General features: G+C 45.6%; 1 long non-coding RNA gene across 1 annotated transcript; it reads left to right on the top strand.

Moving 5' to 3' along the window:
* Positions 1–256: 256 nt before the first annotated feature.
* Positions 257–11,565, top strand: LOC119963765. The gene is made up of 3 exons (XR_005460160.1): positions 257–538; positions 1,181–1,288; positions 11,397–11,565. It is a non-coding gene; the product is annotated as an uncharacterized LOC119963765 (long non-coding RNA).
* Positions 11,566–15,980: the final 4,415 nt, after the last annotated feature.

The following is a 15,980-nucleotide window of genomic DNA, read 5'->3' on the forward strand; positions in this document are numbered from 1 at the left end:
AGTCAGCACCATTAACACAGTAAAGCTTGGCTCTCTCTCTCTCTCTTACCCTTTAAAACAGGAAGCTCTCAGATGCTCATGAGAAACGAATTATAGGTTATATTCTTTGCAGACGTTTGTGGACTTTACAGAGAAGCTATTTCATGAATTTATTAAAACTTTCTTACGTAAGGAAATAGCCTCTGGAGTATAATCTGGCGAATAATCATGGGAGTGAAGCTCATATCCTGAGATCATAAACGGCACAGAATTTCAGTCAGTGTGTGACAGATGACGACCAGGTTGACAATTTAGGCCTTCAGTGGGCGATATACTTCACAATTGTATTTGAACCCTTGGTAATGTTCCCTTTTCCTAACGGAATGACCCTGTGAAAGCAAGCTGGATATATTTGTGTCCCTGTCTGCATTTGGATCAAGTTATCTCTTCAGCAAACTACACCAGGCCAATGAAACAGTGAAGATTTGTATTACTGGTGCTGTCACTTGCAGCCCTCTTGGGTGTTTAAACCTGCATGCAGTGCGAGCAAAAAAAAACTGTGAGTGTTTTTGATTTACAATACGGACATAACTGATTGCAGAGTGTGTCAATCATCTGCGCTGAATGTCTTCAAATGAATCGCCTGACTGATTTTGTGCAGATGCAGCCAAAGGGTCTTTTAGTTTATTTTTGAAAACCAATGCATGTAGATTTTTCTTTTAATTCTCTCTACTCCCCTAGTCCCACCCCATACACACACACCAATTCTGATTGTTTGCGGGACTTCAGAAATCTTAGTTTTAAACTCATTTTGAATTTCAGTTGCAAATGTTTTGTTTATTAATTCTTGAGCATTATAATTCTTATGAGAAAGCACAGTTTCCTGTCTGATTTAGTACTTTAGTTCCCATCTAGTCTCTTTCTACTGGGCACAAAAGTGGCAATATCATTAATGATAACAAAACATCTGGGGATTTAAATCTTATTGGGATGTCGATGATACTGGAAAATGTCAATGCGGAAAATGTTTCTGATAGCTGGATGATTTATATGCTTTCTCTATAACAAGAAGCAATAGCAGAGGCGTATCTTTCTGTCACTGCTAATTCGGCAGCAGGCAAGTACAAATGATTTAACATGCAACTATGTGGCATCAAAGTTTTGCAGAAATTCCCCTGTGCTTTCTTTATGTTGTTCTCAGCTTTAAACAGTTCCTGACTCTGGAACTATGCGATGTACCAAGAACTCCCACCTGGATAATTCTACCACCTACACTGTAAAAGATATACACAGTGCATGTGAAATGGAGGTAAATATGCCGACTGAGCAAACCATACACATTTTTAAACTATTTTATTTTAACATGATTTACAGTGTAGGACAGTTCCAAGGTTGAGAGAGTAAGAAACATTAAGAAGTAGTTGTTTCATGATATCAATTTGGGTTTTCAAACCCCATTCGGAGTGGAGGATGGTGAAATTGGCCCTTAGATGGAACTTTGCAGAAATGTTCTTTAATTTTGTTGATATAATAATTTCCTAAAATTGAGATGAACTGGAGATGAGGCATTAGGGGGATAACTAGGCCGGGATTTTACGGCCCTGCTGCAGCGGATTCTCCAGTGACAGATGTAGAAACCCATTCAAATGCCCGTTGACTTCGGCGGGACGGCTAGATGCCACCGGTGGGAGTGGCCTGAAAATTCTAGCCTTGGTTCTGAAGCATTTCCTTCTCTCCTCTCACACAGTGCACTGATACAGAAATTCAAACAGCTACAGGCAGTGCTATATACAGACACTTTTGTCTTTGAAGACTTCTTTGTAAATATGTAATGAGTTAAAATACCAATTTTGAAAAATTGTCCATTTGGGGCGCCAAACCTACTCTGCACTGACTATGTACTGGCTCACTTGAAGAGCAAGTAGAGTTTATTAGCCTTCATTATCAATGTCTTATATTGGAAATCCCACCAACTGCACTTCCAGGGGGCCATACAGCACTGGAAGCACAGCGCTCATCTGATAATATTCGAGCCACACAAGAGGAAGGCCCCTCCAGTGTGGCAGTGACGCAAAGTACATGTGCGATGTGTTTGGAGCACACTGCCAAGTTCTAGGCCCAAACTGGGAATGTTTTGTGCTGTAGGCCTCTGCCCACTCAGCGCTGCATTAAACCTTGTACGGCTAGTAGGAAAACAAAAGAATAGGCAGGGCACAATGTAAATGACAAAGAATAAATTGTTTTAAATAAGTTAATTGTAGGTTCCTATAGCTCTGGATGTCCCTTTGCTATGCTATTAGTTTGGATAAACAAAACTTCCTACAAATCTACACAGTCTCTGAAACAGGATAAAGCACACTAAACCCCTCTCCCACCAGGGTTGTTTTTGGTTCTATAAAACTGAGCATTCATGTTTACATTATTAAGAATTAGAACATAGAACATAGAACAGTACAGAACAGAACAGGCCCTTCGGCCTTCGATGTTGTGCCGAACATTGTCCGATACCAAGATCAAGCTATCCCACTCCCTGTCATTCTGGTGTGCTCCATGTGCCTATCCAATAACCGCTTGAAAGTTCCTAAAGTGTCCGACTCCACTATCACAGCAGGCAGTCCATTCCACACCCTAATCACTCTCTGACTAAAGAACCTACCTCGGATATCCCTCCTATATCTTCCACCCTGAATCTTATAGTTATGCCCCCTTGTAACAGCTACATCCACCCGAGGAAATAGTCTCTGAACAGATTTATGGGCAGCCTCCAAACACGAAGTTGGTCTCACTAATGTCCCTCCTGTTGTTATTAGAGTCAAACCTGAAATGCCCTTACCCTCTATTTCACAGTACCCTTTGCGTCCCGAGGCTGAAGAAGGAGTCTCGGTTCTGATTCAATCGTTCCTTCAACAGGGAATTTTGATACCATGCCAATCGCCCTGTAACACCCCGATTCTTCCACTTCCTAAGATAGGTAGACCATCCGAATAGCGTTTAGTCCAAGACCTCCGGCTTATTAATCAGATAGTTGAACCCTTACATCCTATTGTCCCAAATCCAGCGATAATCCTTAGCAATGCCCCACCGGAATCGACTATTTTTACCCTTGTTGATTTGCAACATGCCTTTTTTGCGATACCCCTCGCCCCTGAATCACAGTATTTGTTTGCCTTTACATTTAAGGGGACGCAATACACTTGGACTCGACTTCCACACGGTTTCATTCATTCTCCAACACTTTTCTCACAGGCATTGCACTCCCAGTTAGCGACATTAGCACCTCCTGGTGGCTCCACCATCATTCAATATGTTGATGACTTACTCCTTGCCAGCCCTGATTTCATCACTAACCAGCGTGACACCTTTTACCTGCTCATCCGTCTCCATTCATGGGGATATGTGATCCCGCCCGCTAAAGTTCATAAAGGCCAACGACAAGTCAAATTTTTGGATGTCCTAATTAGTGCTACTGATCGCTCCCTTACTCAAGAACGCATTACTCCTATATTGCAGACCCCATTTCCTACATCGCCCAGCAGGTGCGAGCCTTTTTAGGATTAGTGAACTTTTGCAGACAATGGATTCCGAATGTTACTGTACATACTAAAGAATTAACTCCGTACTCCTCTCAAAATGCTCCTCTTAAGTTTGAACTACCTGATTCAGCAAAGCTATCTTTTATTACCCTGAAAAATGCCCTGGCTATCGCCCCAGCACACGACCTATGTATGACAGACCTTTTCACCCAAATTCTTACTGCTGTCCATTTGTTAGTCCAGGCAGCCTCTAATCTAACCCTTCACCAGCCAGTACAAGTGCATACTTCACATACTATCGTGGCTCTCCTAACGTCTCAGCAAACCCAGCATCTGACTCAAGCGCGATTGAGCCGCTATGAGATTTCACTATTGCAAAACCCCTACCTCTTTTTTCATTATTGTTCAACCTTAAATCCAGCTGTGTTCCTCGAATAGCCCCCCGATAACCTTAACCACCACACGATTGTTTGCTTCGGAATCACTTCCTTTCCGCACCTCGCCAGGATTTAACAGACAGGCCTATTGATAATCCAGATCTAATTTTTTATGTTGATGGCAGTTCTTCCATTTCCCAATTTGGCATCCCACAGTCGGGATATGCTGCGGTAACCGACACTGACGTGCAGGAAGCAGCAGCCTTCCAGACCCCTGTCTCTGCACAAAAAGCCGAGCTATTCGCCCTTACTCAAGCATGTATTTTGGCCACAGACAAAGTACTAATGTTTACATTGATTCTAGGTATGCCTTTGGCGTGACCCCATGATTTCGGCCGCCTCTGGCAACAGCGAGGTTTTCTCACCTCTGTGGGAACTCCCATTCAAAATGCACTTTGGGTTAAAAATCTCCTCGATGCTATTCAGCTACCCCGTTAATTGGCAGTTATTAAATGCATTGCGCACACGAAGGGTGACACTCCTGTTCAATTAGGAAATGCCCGTGCTGATTCAGCTGCTAAAACTGCAGCTTCATCAACCTCTTTAATTGTTCCCAGTGGGGCTAATCAGGCTCTAAACCAGGTACCTGCATTACGGACGAAGGGCATGCCAGAGATAGCTGAAGTTCAAAATTTACAGAGGGACGCCTCTGATTCTGAGTGAACACTATGGAAGTCAATGAGGTGTTCGCACTCCTTGACACGAGACCTCTGGCTGACTCCAGTTGGTCAAGTTTGTATTCCGAATTCTTTATTGCCGTTACTTGTTGATTATTTGCATTCTTGTACCCATCTTGGCAAGGAGGGAGTGGTACAGCTACTCCTAAAAACTTGGTGGCACCCAGATTTGAATACAGCAGCGCAAAAGCGGCTGGATCATAGAACATAGAACATAGAACAGTACAGCACAGATCGATGCGTCATTTGCATGAAACATAATAAGGGTAAAGGTATTAAATGCCCTCCGGGAACCACCCCCTTGCCAGATGATCCTTTTGCTTGTATACAGCTTGATTTTATCGAATTGCCAAAAGCACAGTGCTATAAATATTGTTTAGTAATAATCGATGTGTTTAGTAAATGGATTGAAGCCTTCCCCACCACTAATTGTATGGCACATACAGTAGTGAAGTTGTTGTTAACGGAAGTCATTCCTCGTTTTGGGGTACCCAAAATGGTGAGCTCAGACAATGGACCGCATTTTGTAGCTCGGATCAATACTGAATTGTGCAAAGTCCTTGTAATTAAACAGCAACTGCACTGCGCGTATCACCCGCAGGCAGCAGGAATTCTGGAAAGAGCCAACGGGACTTTAAAAGAAAAATTATCTAAATTAACTGAAGAAACTGGATTAAATTGGCTAAAAGTATTACCTTTGGCACTGTTTCACATGCAAGTGACTCCCCATTCGCGGACCGGACTGTCAGCTGCAGAGATAGTCTATGGTCGGCCAATGAGGACTCCCTGGGATGCCCATGAAAAACCCCTAGAGGGAGTAGACCTCCATGTGATGGGGGAACAAATGCAGAACTATTTGAATCAATTAACACTTTCTTTGAAGTTTCTTCACTCACAGGTAAAACAGGTACATCTCCCAGTAACGACAGGGACAGCCGTCCCTCGATATCCAGTGGTCAAACCCGGAGACCTCGTGTTGGTAAAAAAAACTGGGACAGAAAGAAACTAGGACAACGCTGGAGCGGACCATTCCTCGTATTACTGACGACGCCAACTTCGGTCAAACTTGAAGGACGTTCAAGTCGGATACATCTATCCGATTGCAAGAAGATAGTCTCCAACCCAGACGAGAACACAGGATGAAGATCTTCAGTATAATTTTTGGACTTTCTGGACTACTTAGCCTTGATGGCCACTCGGTAGTAAAAAAAAACGAACTAAACGAGACCTGCCTTCCAATACCTATTTACATATGTCATATCTTTACGCCGAAAAATTGAATATTAGCAAGTGTTGGGTTTGCACCCACATTCCTGTCCATTCAAGGGAAGGAATACCTCTCCAATCCCTCCCCTTTCATACCACAGAAACAGTTGAATGGATTTAACGACAAAGTCAAACAGGCATCAGGGGAGATAGGGGGAATATGAAAATATGGAAGTCTGCTGGCTATGACATGACTAAATTTTCAGCTTCATATCAACCTAACTATAATCATGCCCTAACTCCACCCTCCCTCACTGTCCACTCGTATAATGTTCAAGGTTCCATATGTTTTAATAAATCAGGGAAAGGAAAGTTAATGGGGCAAAGTAGGTGCAACCTACCAATACAATCCCCTGGATGACATCAGCTGATGATTTTACAGCCTACAATGGAACCTATTTCATATGCGGCACTAAAGCATATCCATGGCTCCCCATGGATTGGACAGGGTCCTGCTTTTTGGGATATGTCATACCCCAAATGCATCATCGACCCACCCTTAAGCACTCCCCCTCGCGAGCAAAAAGAACAATTTCTAAAACGGAACGGGCAAGGCATGGACGAACTGATCTATATGGCCTCAGCATTGGAACATCTGGCAAACGTAATGGCAACAGAAGCCAGGGACACTAGACAGGCACTGGCCGAGGTCTCAGCTGAGCTAGTGGCTGTCCGGACCGTGGCATTACCAAATCGACTGGCTTTGGATTATCTGTTAGCCTCGCAGGGAGGAACGTGCGCTATCATAGGCCAAGAGTGCTGTACTTACATTCCAGATGGCTCTGAAAATATCACTAACCTGGCCGACCATATTAAGAAACAGGCTGCTCAAATTCAAGAAATTGGCAGTGAATTTCACGACTATAACCCGCCGGGTTGGCTAGGGTGGTTGGGTCATGGATTATTTGACTGGATCTTTAAGGCCTTTATGCTACTTCTACTAATGCTATTAGGGATAGGATTGCTTTCCTGCTTGTGTAAATGCATTTTCAAACAAATCATGGATATACCTATTTAGCTAGTTGTCATGATATGACAAAAGGGGGGAGTGTGGTATTGTGTGAAGCAAATAATGGCATGATGGGAAAACTAGTCAAGTCTTCTTGGTACAAGTGAATTTAAACTGATTTTCATATAACCTAAGGCCCAGAATACAGAGACAGCCGAGGTCAGCATGTCTTGGGAACTGGGTGACTCTGAGAGTCTAGATAAGGCTTGGAGCTAGAAGTAGTCTTAATACATAACAAGCTGAACAACTATTTCTTCCTGTTCCTAAACAACTTCTTCCCTTTCTTAAAACAAAGACAAGATAATGATATGAAACTCAAGTCCCCTGGAGGTCAGCAAGGTGCCGCCATTGTAACGATTATTATTTATGTTTTACTTTTGATCAAATTCCTGACCAAGCTGTATTCATGTTATCTTGATCCTATAATGTATAAGAATCGCCTTCTTTTCTGTACTATCGCAGACTTGGGACGGACTCTGCAGTTTGTAATTGACTGCCTTCCGACTCCAAGTATCAGCCATTTTCTGCTAGCAGTTCTAATTAGTGAATAAAGTTCAGTTTTGCTTACCTAATGAATGCTGTTTGAATTTCTCTATCACAGTCAAGACGCGGGGAAAATATAAAATACAACAGTCTCCAGTCTGAAAATTTAGCATCCACCACCACCCTCTTGACCAAATGTCCCTCTATCCCATACCTCCTTACTTTCTTCATGAACCGACCATGGGGAACCTTATCAAACGCCTTACTAAAATCCATGTATACGACATCAACCTCTCTACCTTCATCTACACACTTAGTTACCTCCTCAAAGAATTCAATCAAATTTGTGAGGCAAGACTTACCCTTCACGAATCCGGGTTGACTATCCAGGATTAAGCTGCATCTTTCCAAATGGTCATAAATCCTATCCTTCAGGACGTTGTCCATTAACTTACCGACCACCGAAGTAAGACTAACTGGCCTATAATTAACAGGGTCATTCCTATTCCCTTTCTTGAACAGAGGAACAACATTCGCCACTCTCCAGTCCTCTGGCACTATCCCCGTGGACAGTGAGGACCCAAAGATCAAAGCCAAAGGCTCTGCAATCTCATCCCTTGCCTCCCAAAGAATTCTTGGATATATCCCATCTGGCCCAACGGACTTGTCGACCCTCAGGTTTTTAAAAATTGCTAATACATCCTTCCTCAGAACATCTACCTCCTCCAGCCTATCTGCCTGTATCACACTCTCATCCTCAAAAACATGGCCCCTCTCCTTGGTGAACACTGAAGAAAAGTATTCATTCAACGCCTCTCCTCTTCTGACTCCATGCACAAGTTCCCACTACTGTCATTGACTGGCCCTACCCTCACCCTGGTCATTCTTTTATTTCTCACATAAGAGTAAAAGGCCTTGGGGTTTTCCTTTATCCGACCCGCCAAGGACTTCTCATGCCCCCTCCTAGCTCTCCTAAGCCCTTTTTTTTAGCTCATTCCTTGCTACCTGGTAACCCTCAAGCGACCCAACTGAACCTTGTTTTCTCATCCTTACATATTCTTCCTTTTTCCTCTTGACAAAACATTCAACCTCTTTTGTGAACCATGGTTCCCTCACACGGTCATTTCCTCCCTGCCTGACAGGGACATACCTATCAAGGACATGCAGTATTTGTTCCTTGAACAAGGTCCACTTTTCATTTGTGCCTTTCCCTGGCAGTTTCTGTTCCCATCTTATGCTCCCTAATTCTTGCCTACTCGCATCATAATTACCCCTCCCCCAATTATAAACCTTGTCCTGCTGTATGGCCCTATCCCATTCCATTGTAATAGTGAAAGAAAGCGAATTGTGGTCACTATCTCCAAAGTGCTCTCCCACAAGCAAATCTCACACTTGGCCCGGTTCATCACCCAGTACCAAATCCAATGTGGCCCCCCCTCTTGTCGGCCTATCCACATATTGTGTCAGGAAACCCTCCTGCGCACATTGTATGAAAACTGCCCCATCCGAACTGTTTGACCTATAGAGGTTCCAATCAATATTTGGAAAGTTAAAGTCACCCATGACAACTACCCTGAGATCTATTATCCATAATCTGTTTTGCAATTTCTTCCTCCACCTCTCTATTACTATTTGGGGGCCTATAGAAAACTCCTAACAATGTGACTGCTCCTTTCCTATTTCTAACTTCGGCCCATATTATCCCAGTAGGCAGATCTCCTTCGAACTGCCTTTCTGCAGACGTTAAACTATCCTTGATTAACAAGGCTACTCCTACACCTCTTTCACCAATTTCCCTATTCTTACTGAAACATCTGTACCCCGGAACTTCCAACATCTAATTATGATGTCGTAATGGCCACAACATCATAGTCCCAAGTACCAATCCATGCTCCAAGTTCACCTACCTTTTTCCGGATGCTCCTTGCATTGAAGTCGACACACTTCAACCCACCTTTCTGTCTGCCGGTACACTCCTGTGACCTTGATACCCTCCTCAGTACCTCACTACTCTCAACACTGGCTTCTGGACTACAGCTCGTTTTCCCAGCCCCCTGACAAACTAGTTTAAACCCCCCCCCCCCCCCCCGAAGAGCCATAGCAAATTTCCCTCCCAGGATATTGGTGCCCCTCTGGTTCAGGTACAAACCGTCCTGTCTGTACAGGTCCCACCTTCCCCAGAATGTGCACGTACCTGAAACCCTCCCTCCTACACCATCCCTTCAGCCACGTGTTTATCTGCACTCTCTCCCTGTTCCTCACCTCACTAGCACGTGGCACCGGCAACAAACCAGAGATGACAACATGGTTTGTCCTGGCTCTCAGCTTCCACCCTAGCTCCCTAAATTCCTGTTTTACATCCCTGTCACTTCCCTTACCTATGTCGTTGGTACCGATGTTTACCACGACTTGTGACTGCCCCCCCCTCCCACTTAAGGATTCTGAAAACACGGTCCGAGACGTCACGGGCCCTGGCACCCGGGAGGCGACATACCATCCGTGAGTCTCTTTCGCTGCCACAGAACCATCTATCTGTCCCTCTAACTATCATGTTCCCAATAACTATTGCTCTCCTGCTCTCCCTCCTTCGCTTCTGAGCCATAGGGACGGACTCAGTGCTGGAGATCCGTTCACCGTGGCTTACCCCTGGTATGTCGTCCCCCTCAACAGTATCCAAAACGGTATACTTGTTACTGAGGGGAACAACCACAGAGGATCCCTGCACTGCTTCCTCCCAGCCCCTCTCATCGTCACCCATCTATCTTGATTCTTCGGAGTAACTACATCCCTGAAGCTTCTATCTATGACGACCTTTGCCTCCTGAATGATCCGAAGTTCATCCAGCTCCAGCTCCAGTTCCCTTACACGGTTTCTGGGGAGCTGGAGATGGGTGCACTTCCCACAGGTGAAATTAGCAGGGACACTGGCGGCGTCCCTCACCTCAAACATTCTGCAGGAGGAACATTGCACTGCCTTCCCTGCCATCCCCTCTAGATAAAAAAAAGTGAAAGAAAGAGCTTACCTGTTACTCTACCCCTTAGGTTTAACTGTCACTTGACAACAGCTCCTCCACAAACCACCTTCAAGATACGGTGACCGCAATGCACTGATGCAAATTTCCCCGCAACAGCCAATCAGCAGCTCCGCTCTACTGCCCTCTGCTGGATGATTGATTCTTCTTCATGAGAATAAAGTTAGTTTTGTGGGTTCTAAATCTATTTAAAAGCTATGTGCCTTTGTTGTCCCAGTTACCTTCACACACTACTTAAATGGAATTAAAGGCCCTCATTTTAAGTGCGGATTTGACTAGAGCTGCTTTACTAGAGCTCTGGAATCCAGCTATAGCAGTTCATACTGAAGCACTGTGGTCCATTGAAGACTAATTAAAAAATGCCTAATTGCAATGACTGATTCTTTTTCCACGAACTCCAAAACGTGTTCTTGATTTGCTCTTTCTGTGCTTACACACAGGGCTATAGATATGGTTGCGAGGCCACAAATATGTCCTAATCTGACCAGAAAATATGGGCAAACTGGTTAAATTGGTTAAACATGTCTGCTTTTAAATGTAACATTCTTCAGTGCCCCTGAGGTGAGCTGATTGGAAAGCAAACAAATAATACAATTCTGCTTGTAAGTTGGCCTGGCTTCAGTGCTTTCACAGCTGTATCAACATACTGAGCAGAGTGTGCCAGGCTGTAAAGTGAAGTCTGGTTCTCTCACTTCATTACCTTGTGGGATCCAGTGATCAGCATTATGTTTCACCTCATACATTCTTTAAAAACTTGAGTATCTGCGGGAAGGAAAGACATCCCACTAAATATGAGTTAGTACCACAGAGATGAATGGGAGAAGGATTAAGGAGGAGGGAGAATATCATGTGCATATGGACAACATGTAGCATCTGGACATTTTCCTTTTTGACTTGATTGTCTAATCTGTGGTCTGGTTTCATCGTCTCGCAGTCAATTAATTTGACCTCTTTCATGCTTTTTTTTTTTCGCCCTGTAAGGATCTCTTCAGTTCACTTCAGGACAGTCCAGTAATTGATGTTGTGTGGGAGCCTTCTATTGAAAGATTTATGTGGCAAGAGTTTATGATTAACCAGAGAATTTGGTGAACGTGAATAGGACTTTCTGTTTAAAGGAGGAATCTGGAACATCAGCGACGTGTGCCAGAGCAATTCATCACAATAATATTGGAAAACGCTACTGTCTCTCTAAGGTACACTTGGTACATACAGTACTTAATTTTCTGAGCTGCAGAATTTGAAATCTGAGTTGGTATCATAAACAGATATTACAATGTGGTTGTGCCACCATTACATATTCACTTTTGACTGAGATTTTCTGCATTAATGTCGTGCTACATTATCGCTCTTCCATACTGCAGAATGAACAAAGCTAGGACAATCTCACTGCTGAGAAACATCTACTTATATAGGCATCATGGTAAGGCATTAAATAATTATACATTTCAGTTCATACCATACGAAAACAAAATTAAATTTTCCACCAGTGGGATTTTCCACTCCCGCCCAAATCAATGAACTTTTAAATGACTGGCCACATTTTCCAGCCCGCCTCCTCTGTGACAGGGCCTCAAAATTCAGCCCCATATGCCAAATAGTAAACACTGGTGGGGCTTTGTTCTTATCGATTTTCTGGATATGGGTGTTGTACCCATCCTTAGATAACCTTGAGAAGGTGGCAATGAATCTTTTCTCTTTAACCGCTGCAGTCCATGTGGGGTAGGTACTTGCACAATACTGTTAGGTCCGGGATTCTCGGATTTTGAAGGGGCAATGATATATATCTGTGCCAGGGTGGTGTTCGACTTGGAGGAACAGAATTATTTCATGCATATAATGAATATTTACTCTTATACAATGATTTTTGACTCAAATGTAGAGGTTTTCAAGGGATTACTTTTATCCGTGACCAGACATAGGAACAGGAGTAGGCCATTCAGCCCCTCGAGCCTGTCCCGCCATTTAATGAGATCATGGCTGATCTTTGGCCCGTATCCCTTAATATCTTGGCTTTCCAAAGATCTATCTATCTCAGATTTAAAAGTAACAATAATCTATCTTCAACTGCTGTTTGTGGGAGAGAGTTCCAAACCTTGACCACCCTTTAAGTGAAGATGTGTTTCCTAACATCTCCCTGAATGGTGTAGCCCCAATTTGTAGACGATGCCCCTTAGTTTTAGCATCTCCAACCCTGTCTTTCCCTGTTAATACCTTGAATACTTTGATCAGATCACCCCTGAACCTTATAAATTCTCGCAGAAACAGGCCTAATTAATCTCTCCTTATAACTCAACCCCTGTAGTCCAGGTGTCATTTTTGTGAACCTACATTGCACTCCCTCCAAGGCCAAAATATCCGTCCTGAGGTGTGGTGCCCGGAACTGCCCACAGTACACTAAGTGGGGTCTAACCAGATTTTGTATATAAAGGCTAGCGTTCCATTCGCCTTTTTGATCATATCACGTATCAGATTATATGGGCGGGATTCTCCGACCTCCCCGCCGGGTCGGAGAATCGCTCGGGGCCAGCGTCATTCCCACCCCCGCCGTGTCCCGAATTCTCCGCCACCCGAGATTCGGCGGGGGAGGGAATTGCGCCGTGCCGGTCAGCGGGCCCACCGCGGCGATTCTCCGGCCTGCGATGGGTCGAAGTCCCGCTGCTGACAAGCCTCTCCCACCGGCGTGGATAAAACCACCTACCTTACCGGCGGGATTGGCGGCGCGGGCAGGCGCCAGGGTCCTGGGGGGGCGCGTGGCGATCTGGCCCCGGGGGGTGCCCCCACGGTGGCCTGACCCGCGATCGGCGGGCGGGCCTGTGCCGTGGGGGCACTCTTTTTCTTCCGCCTTCGCCATGGTCACCATGGCGGAGGCGGAAGAGACCCCCTCCCCTGCTCATGTGCTGGTATGACATCAGCAGCCACCGACGCTCCGGCGCATGCGCGGACTTACGCCGGCCGGCGAAGTCCTTTCGGCCCCGGCTGGCGCGGCACCAAAGGCCGTTCACGCCAGCTGGCGGAGCGGGAACCACTCCGGCGTGGGCCTGGCCCCTCAATGTGAGGGCTTGGCCCCTAAAGGTGCGGAGACTTCCGCACCCTTGGGGCGGCCCGACGCCGGAGTGGTTCACGCCGCTCAAACACGCCAGGAACCCCGCCCCGCCGGGTAGGGGAGAATCCCGGCCCTGGTCTCACTTTTGAATGAACACATTATCCAGCAACCATTTACAGATTTTTTTCTTCATTCTTTATGGGATGTGGATGTTGCTGGCAAAACCAGAATTGTTGCCCTTCTCTAATTGCCCTTGAACTGAGTGGCTTGCTGGGCCATTTCATAGGGCAGTTAAGAGTCATCCACATTGCTCTGGATTGGGAGACACATATAGGTCAGACCAGGTAAGGACATCAGATTTCCTTCCTTAAAGAGCATTAGTGAACCAAATGGCTCTTTATAACAAACAATGATATTTTCATGGTGACCATTAGGAATGTACTCCAGATTTTATTATCTGAATTAAAATTTCACGAGCCATGGGGGGACTCCCACGGTAGCCTGGCCCGTGATCGGGGCCCACCGATCTGCAGGCGAGCCTGTACCGTGGGGGCGCTCCTTCCTTCCGCGCCGACCCCTGTGGGGCTCCGCCATGGCCAGCGCGGAGAAGAGAACCCCCCCCCCCGCGCTTGCGTCAAAACATGCCGCGGTTCCGCGCGTGCGCGAGATCACACCGGCCCTTTGGCGCATGCACGAACTCACGCAGTCACTTCGCCGCCGGATGGAGCGGCGCCACCCCGCCCGGCGTCCACCTAGGAAGTGCAGAGAACTCTGCACTTTCGGGGGCTGTTGACGCTGGAGTGGTTGGCGCCGGTTCTCCCGCCAGCATGGGGACTTAGTCCTCAGAAGGGAGAATTCCCTCATGTTTGCATCAGGAACATTGCCATTGTGTTTAGTTTGATCCAGTATTTGGCTGGGACCTGCATTGCAGCCTACTGATTCATAGATTACTTTCATAGAATCCCTGTCGTGCAGAAGGAGGCCTTTCAGACCCATCAAGTCTGCACCAACCCTCTGAAAGAGCACCCACCCTAGTGCCACTCACCCGACCTATCACTGTGAACCTGCCTAACCTTTTGGGCACTCAAGGGTTATTTAGCCTGGCCAGTCCACCTAATCGGCACATTTCTGGATTGTGGGAGGAAACCGGAGTACGCAGAGTGCAGACACGGGGAGAATGTGCAAACTCCACACAGTCACCCAAGGTCAGATTTTCAGGTCCTTGGCGCTGCGAGGCAGCAGTGCCACCATGCCACCCTTCAGTCTGACTACGCGCCCCTATTTGTAATAAAACCCTTCATATTCCAAAAATATATATAATCGTTTAACACTGCATACAAAATCTTCCGCGGCTGGGTTAAGAATCAACCTGAAAATAGACCTGCCAACCTGTGGTTATAATAACCACTGCAGCATGTTTTGTACTGTAGAGCAAGGGATAGAATGCTAATTGAAACATGAGGTTTAACCGGGCGCCTTAATCATCTCTCAGTCCAAGGCATGCCGGAATATTCATTGCACACAATATCCAGGAAATTCTCACTTCATAATGTTTTGAATAACCTCTAAAGGCGATGTTTTGTTTTTCAGTTTCTTGCTGACATGTTAGTGTGTTCCAACAAAAAGCACATTCATACACAAGGGAAATAAAGTATAAAAAAAGAAAAAAAATTAGGATTTCTGTCATCTTATTTACATTATTTTGCAACATGAAATCAAGTCCACTTCGAGTTCCAGAGTGTAATTTAACAGACCTCAGTAGGGGGAGGATTTGTTATGGGGTGGAGGGGTGGGGGGGGGGGGGGGATATTGGGGGGAGGGGAATTCGTTTAACTCTCACCTGAAATTGGACAGCCACAGAGAAAAGGAAAATGGAGTATTTTCCTCCCCTCTCAGTGTGTTAAAGTGGCACTAGGATGATGGGGGGGGGGGGGGGGGGGGCGTGGTGTGTCAATGTCCTGAGTCCTCCGAGATCCCACCCATTCGCACATTTCAGTGTCTTTTCAATTTGAGAGTTGTAGTTCATTGGAAGGCAAAGGGAATGTGGCGAATGTAACTTAGTAATTCACACTGTATTTACCAATACCATTGTAAGTGCAGTAGCGTTATCCGACCACTAGGGGAGTAGCTCTGGGAATGCTCAGGAGTTTGTACAGGGCTCCACCCTTGGCTCCGCCCACGACTCCTCCCCCTGGACTTGCTGTATAAATACCCTTGTCCAGAGCCAGCCTGCAGTTCATCGAGAGTTCAACGGGTAACAGGCTGGCTCTGTAGGAAGTAGATTAAAACCACTGTTCATATCTTAAAGCATGTGTCTAGCGAATTGATGGTTCCATCAATTTAATCTACTTAAGAACAGTCAGGATCGATCATGGAATCAGCCCTCAAGCCTGGACGCCTGGAACTCGACCCACAGGATGCAGAGGCAAAATAAATCTTCTCCCACTGGCTGCGGTGCTTTAAGGCCTACCTGGCAGAAGCGAGAACAGCCGAAATAACAGAGGAACAGAAGTTAAGTCTAC

The sequence above is a fragment of the Scyliorhinus canicula genome, chromosome 3 (genome assembly GCF_902713615.1).
Source record: "Scyliorhinus canicula chromosome 3, sScyCan1.1, whole genome shotgun sequence".
Lineage (NCBI taxonomy): Eukaryota > Metazoa > Chordata > Chondrichthyes > Carcharhiniformes > Scyliorhinidae > Scyliorhinus > Scyliorhinus canicula.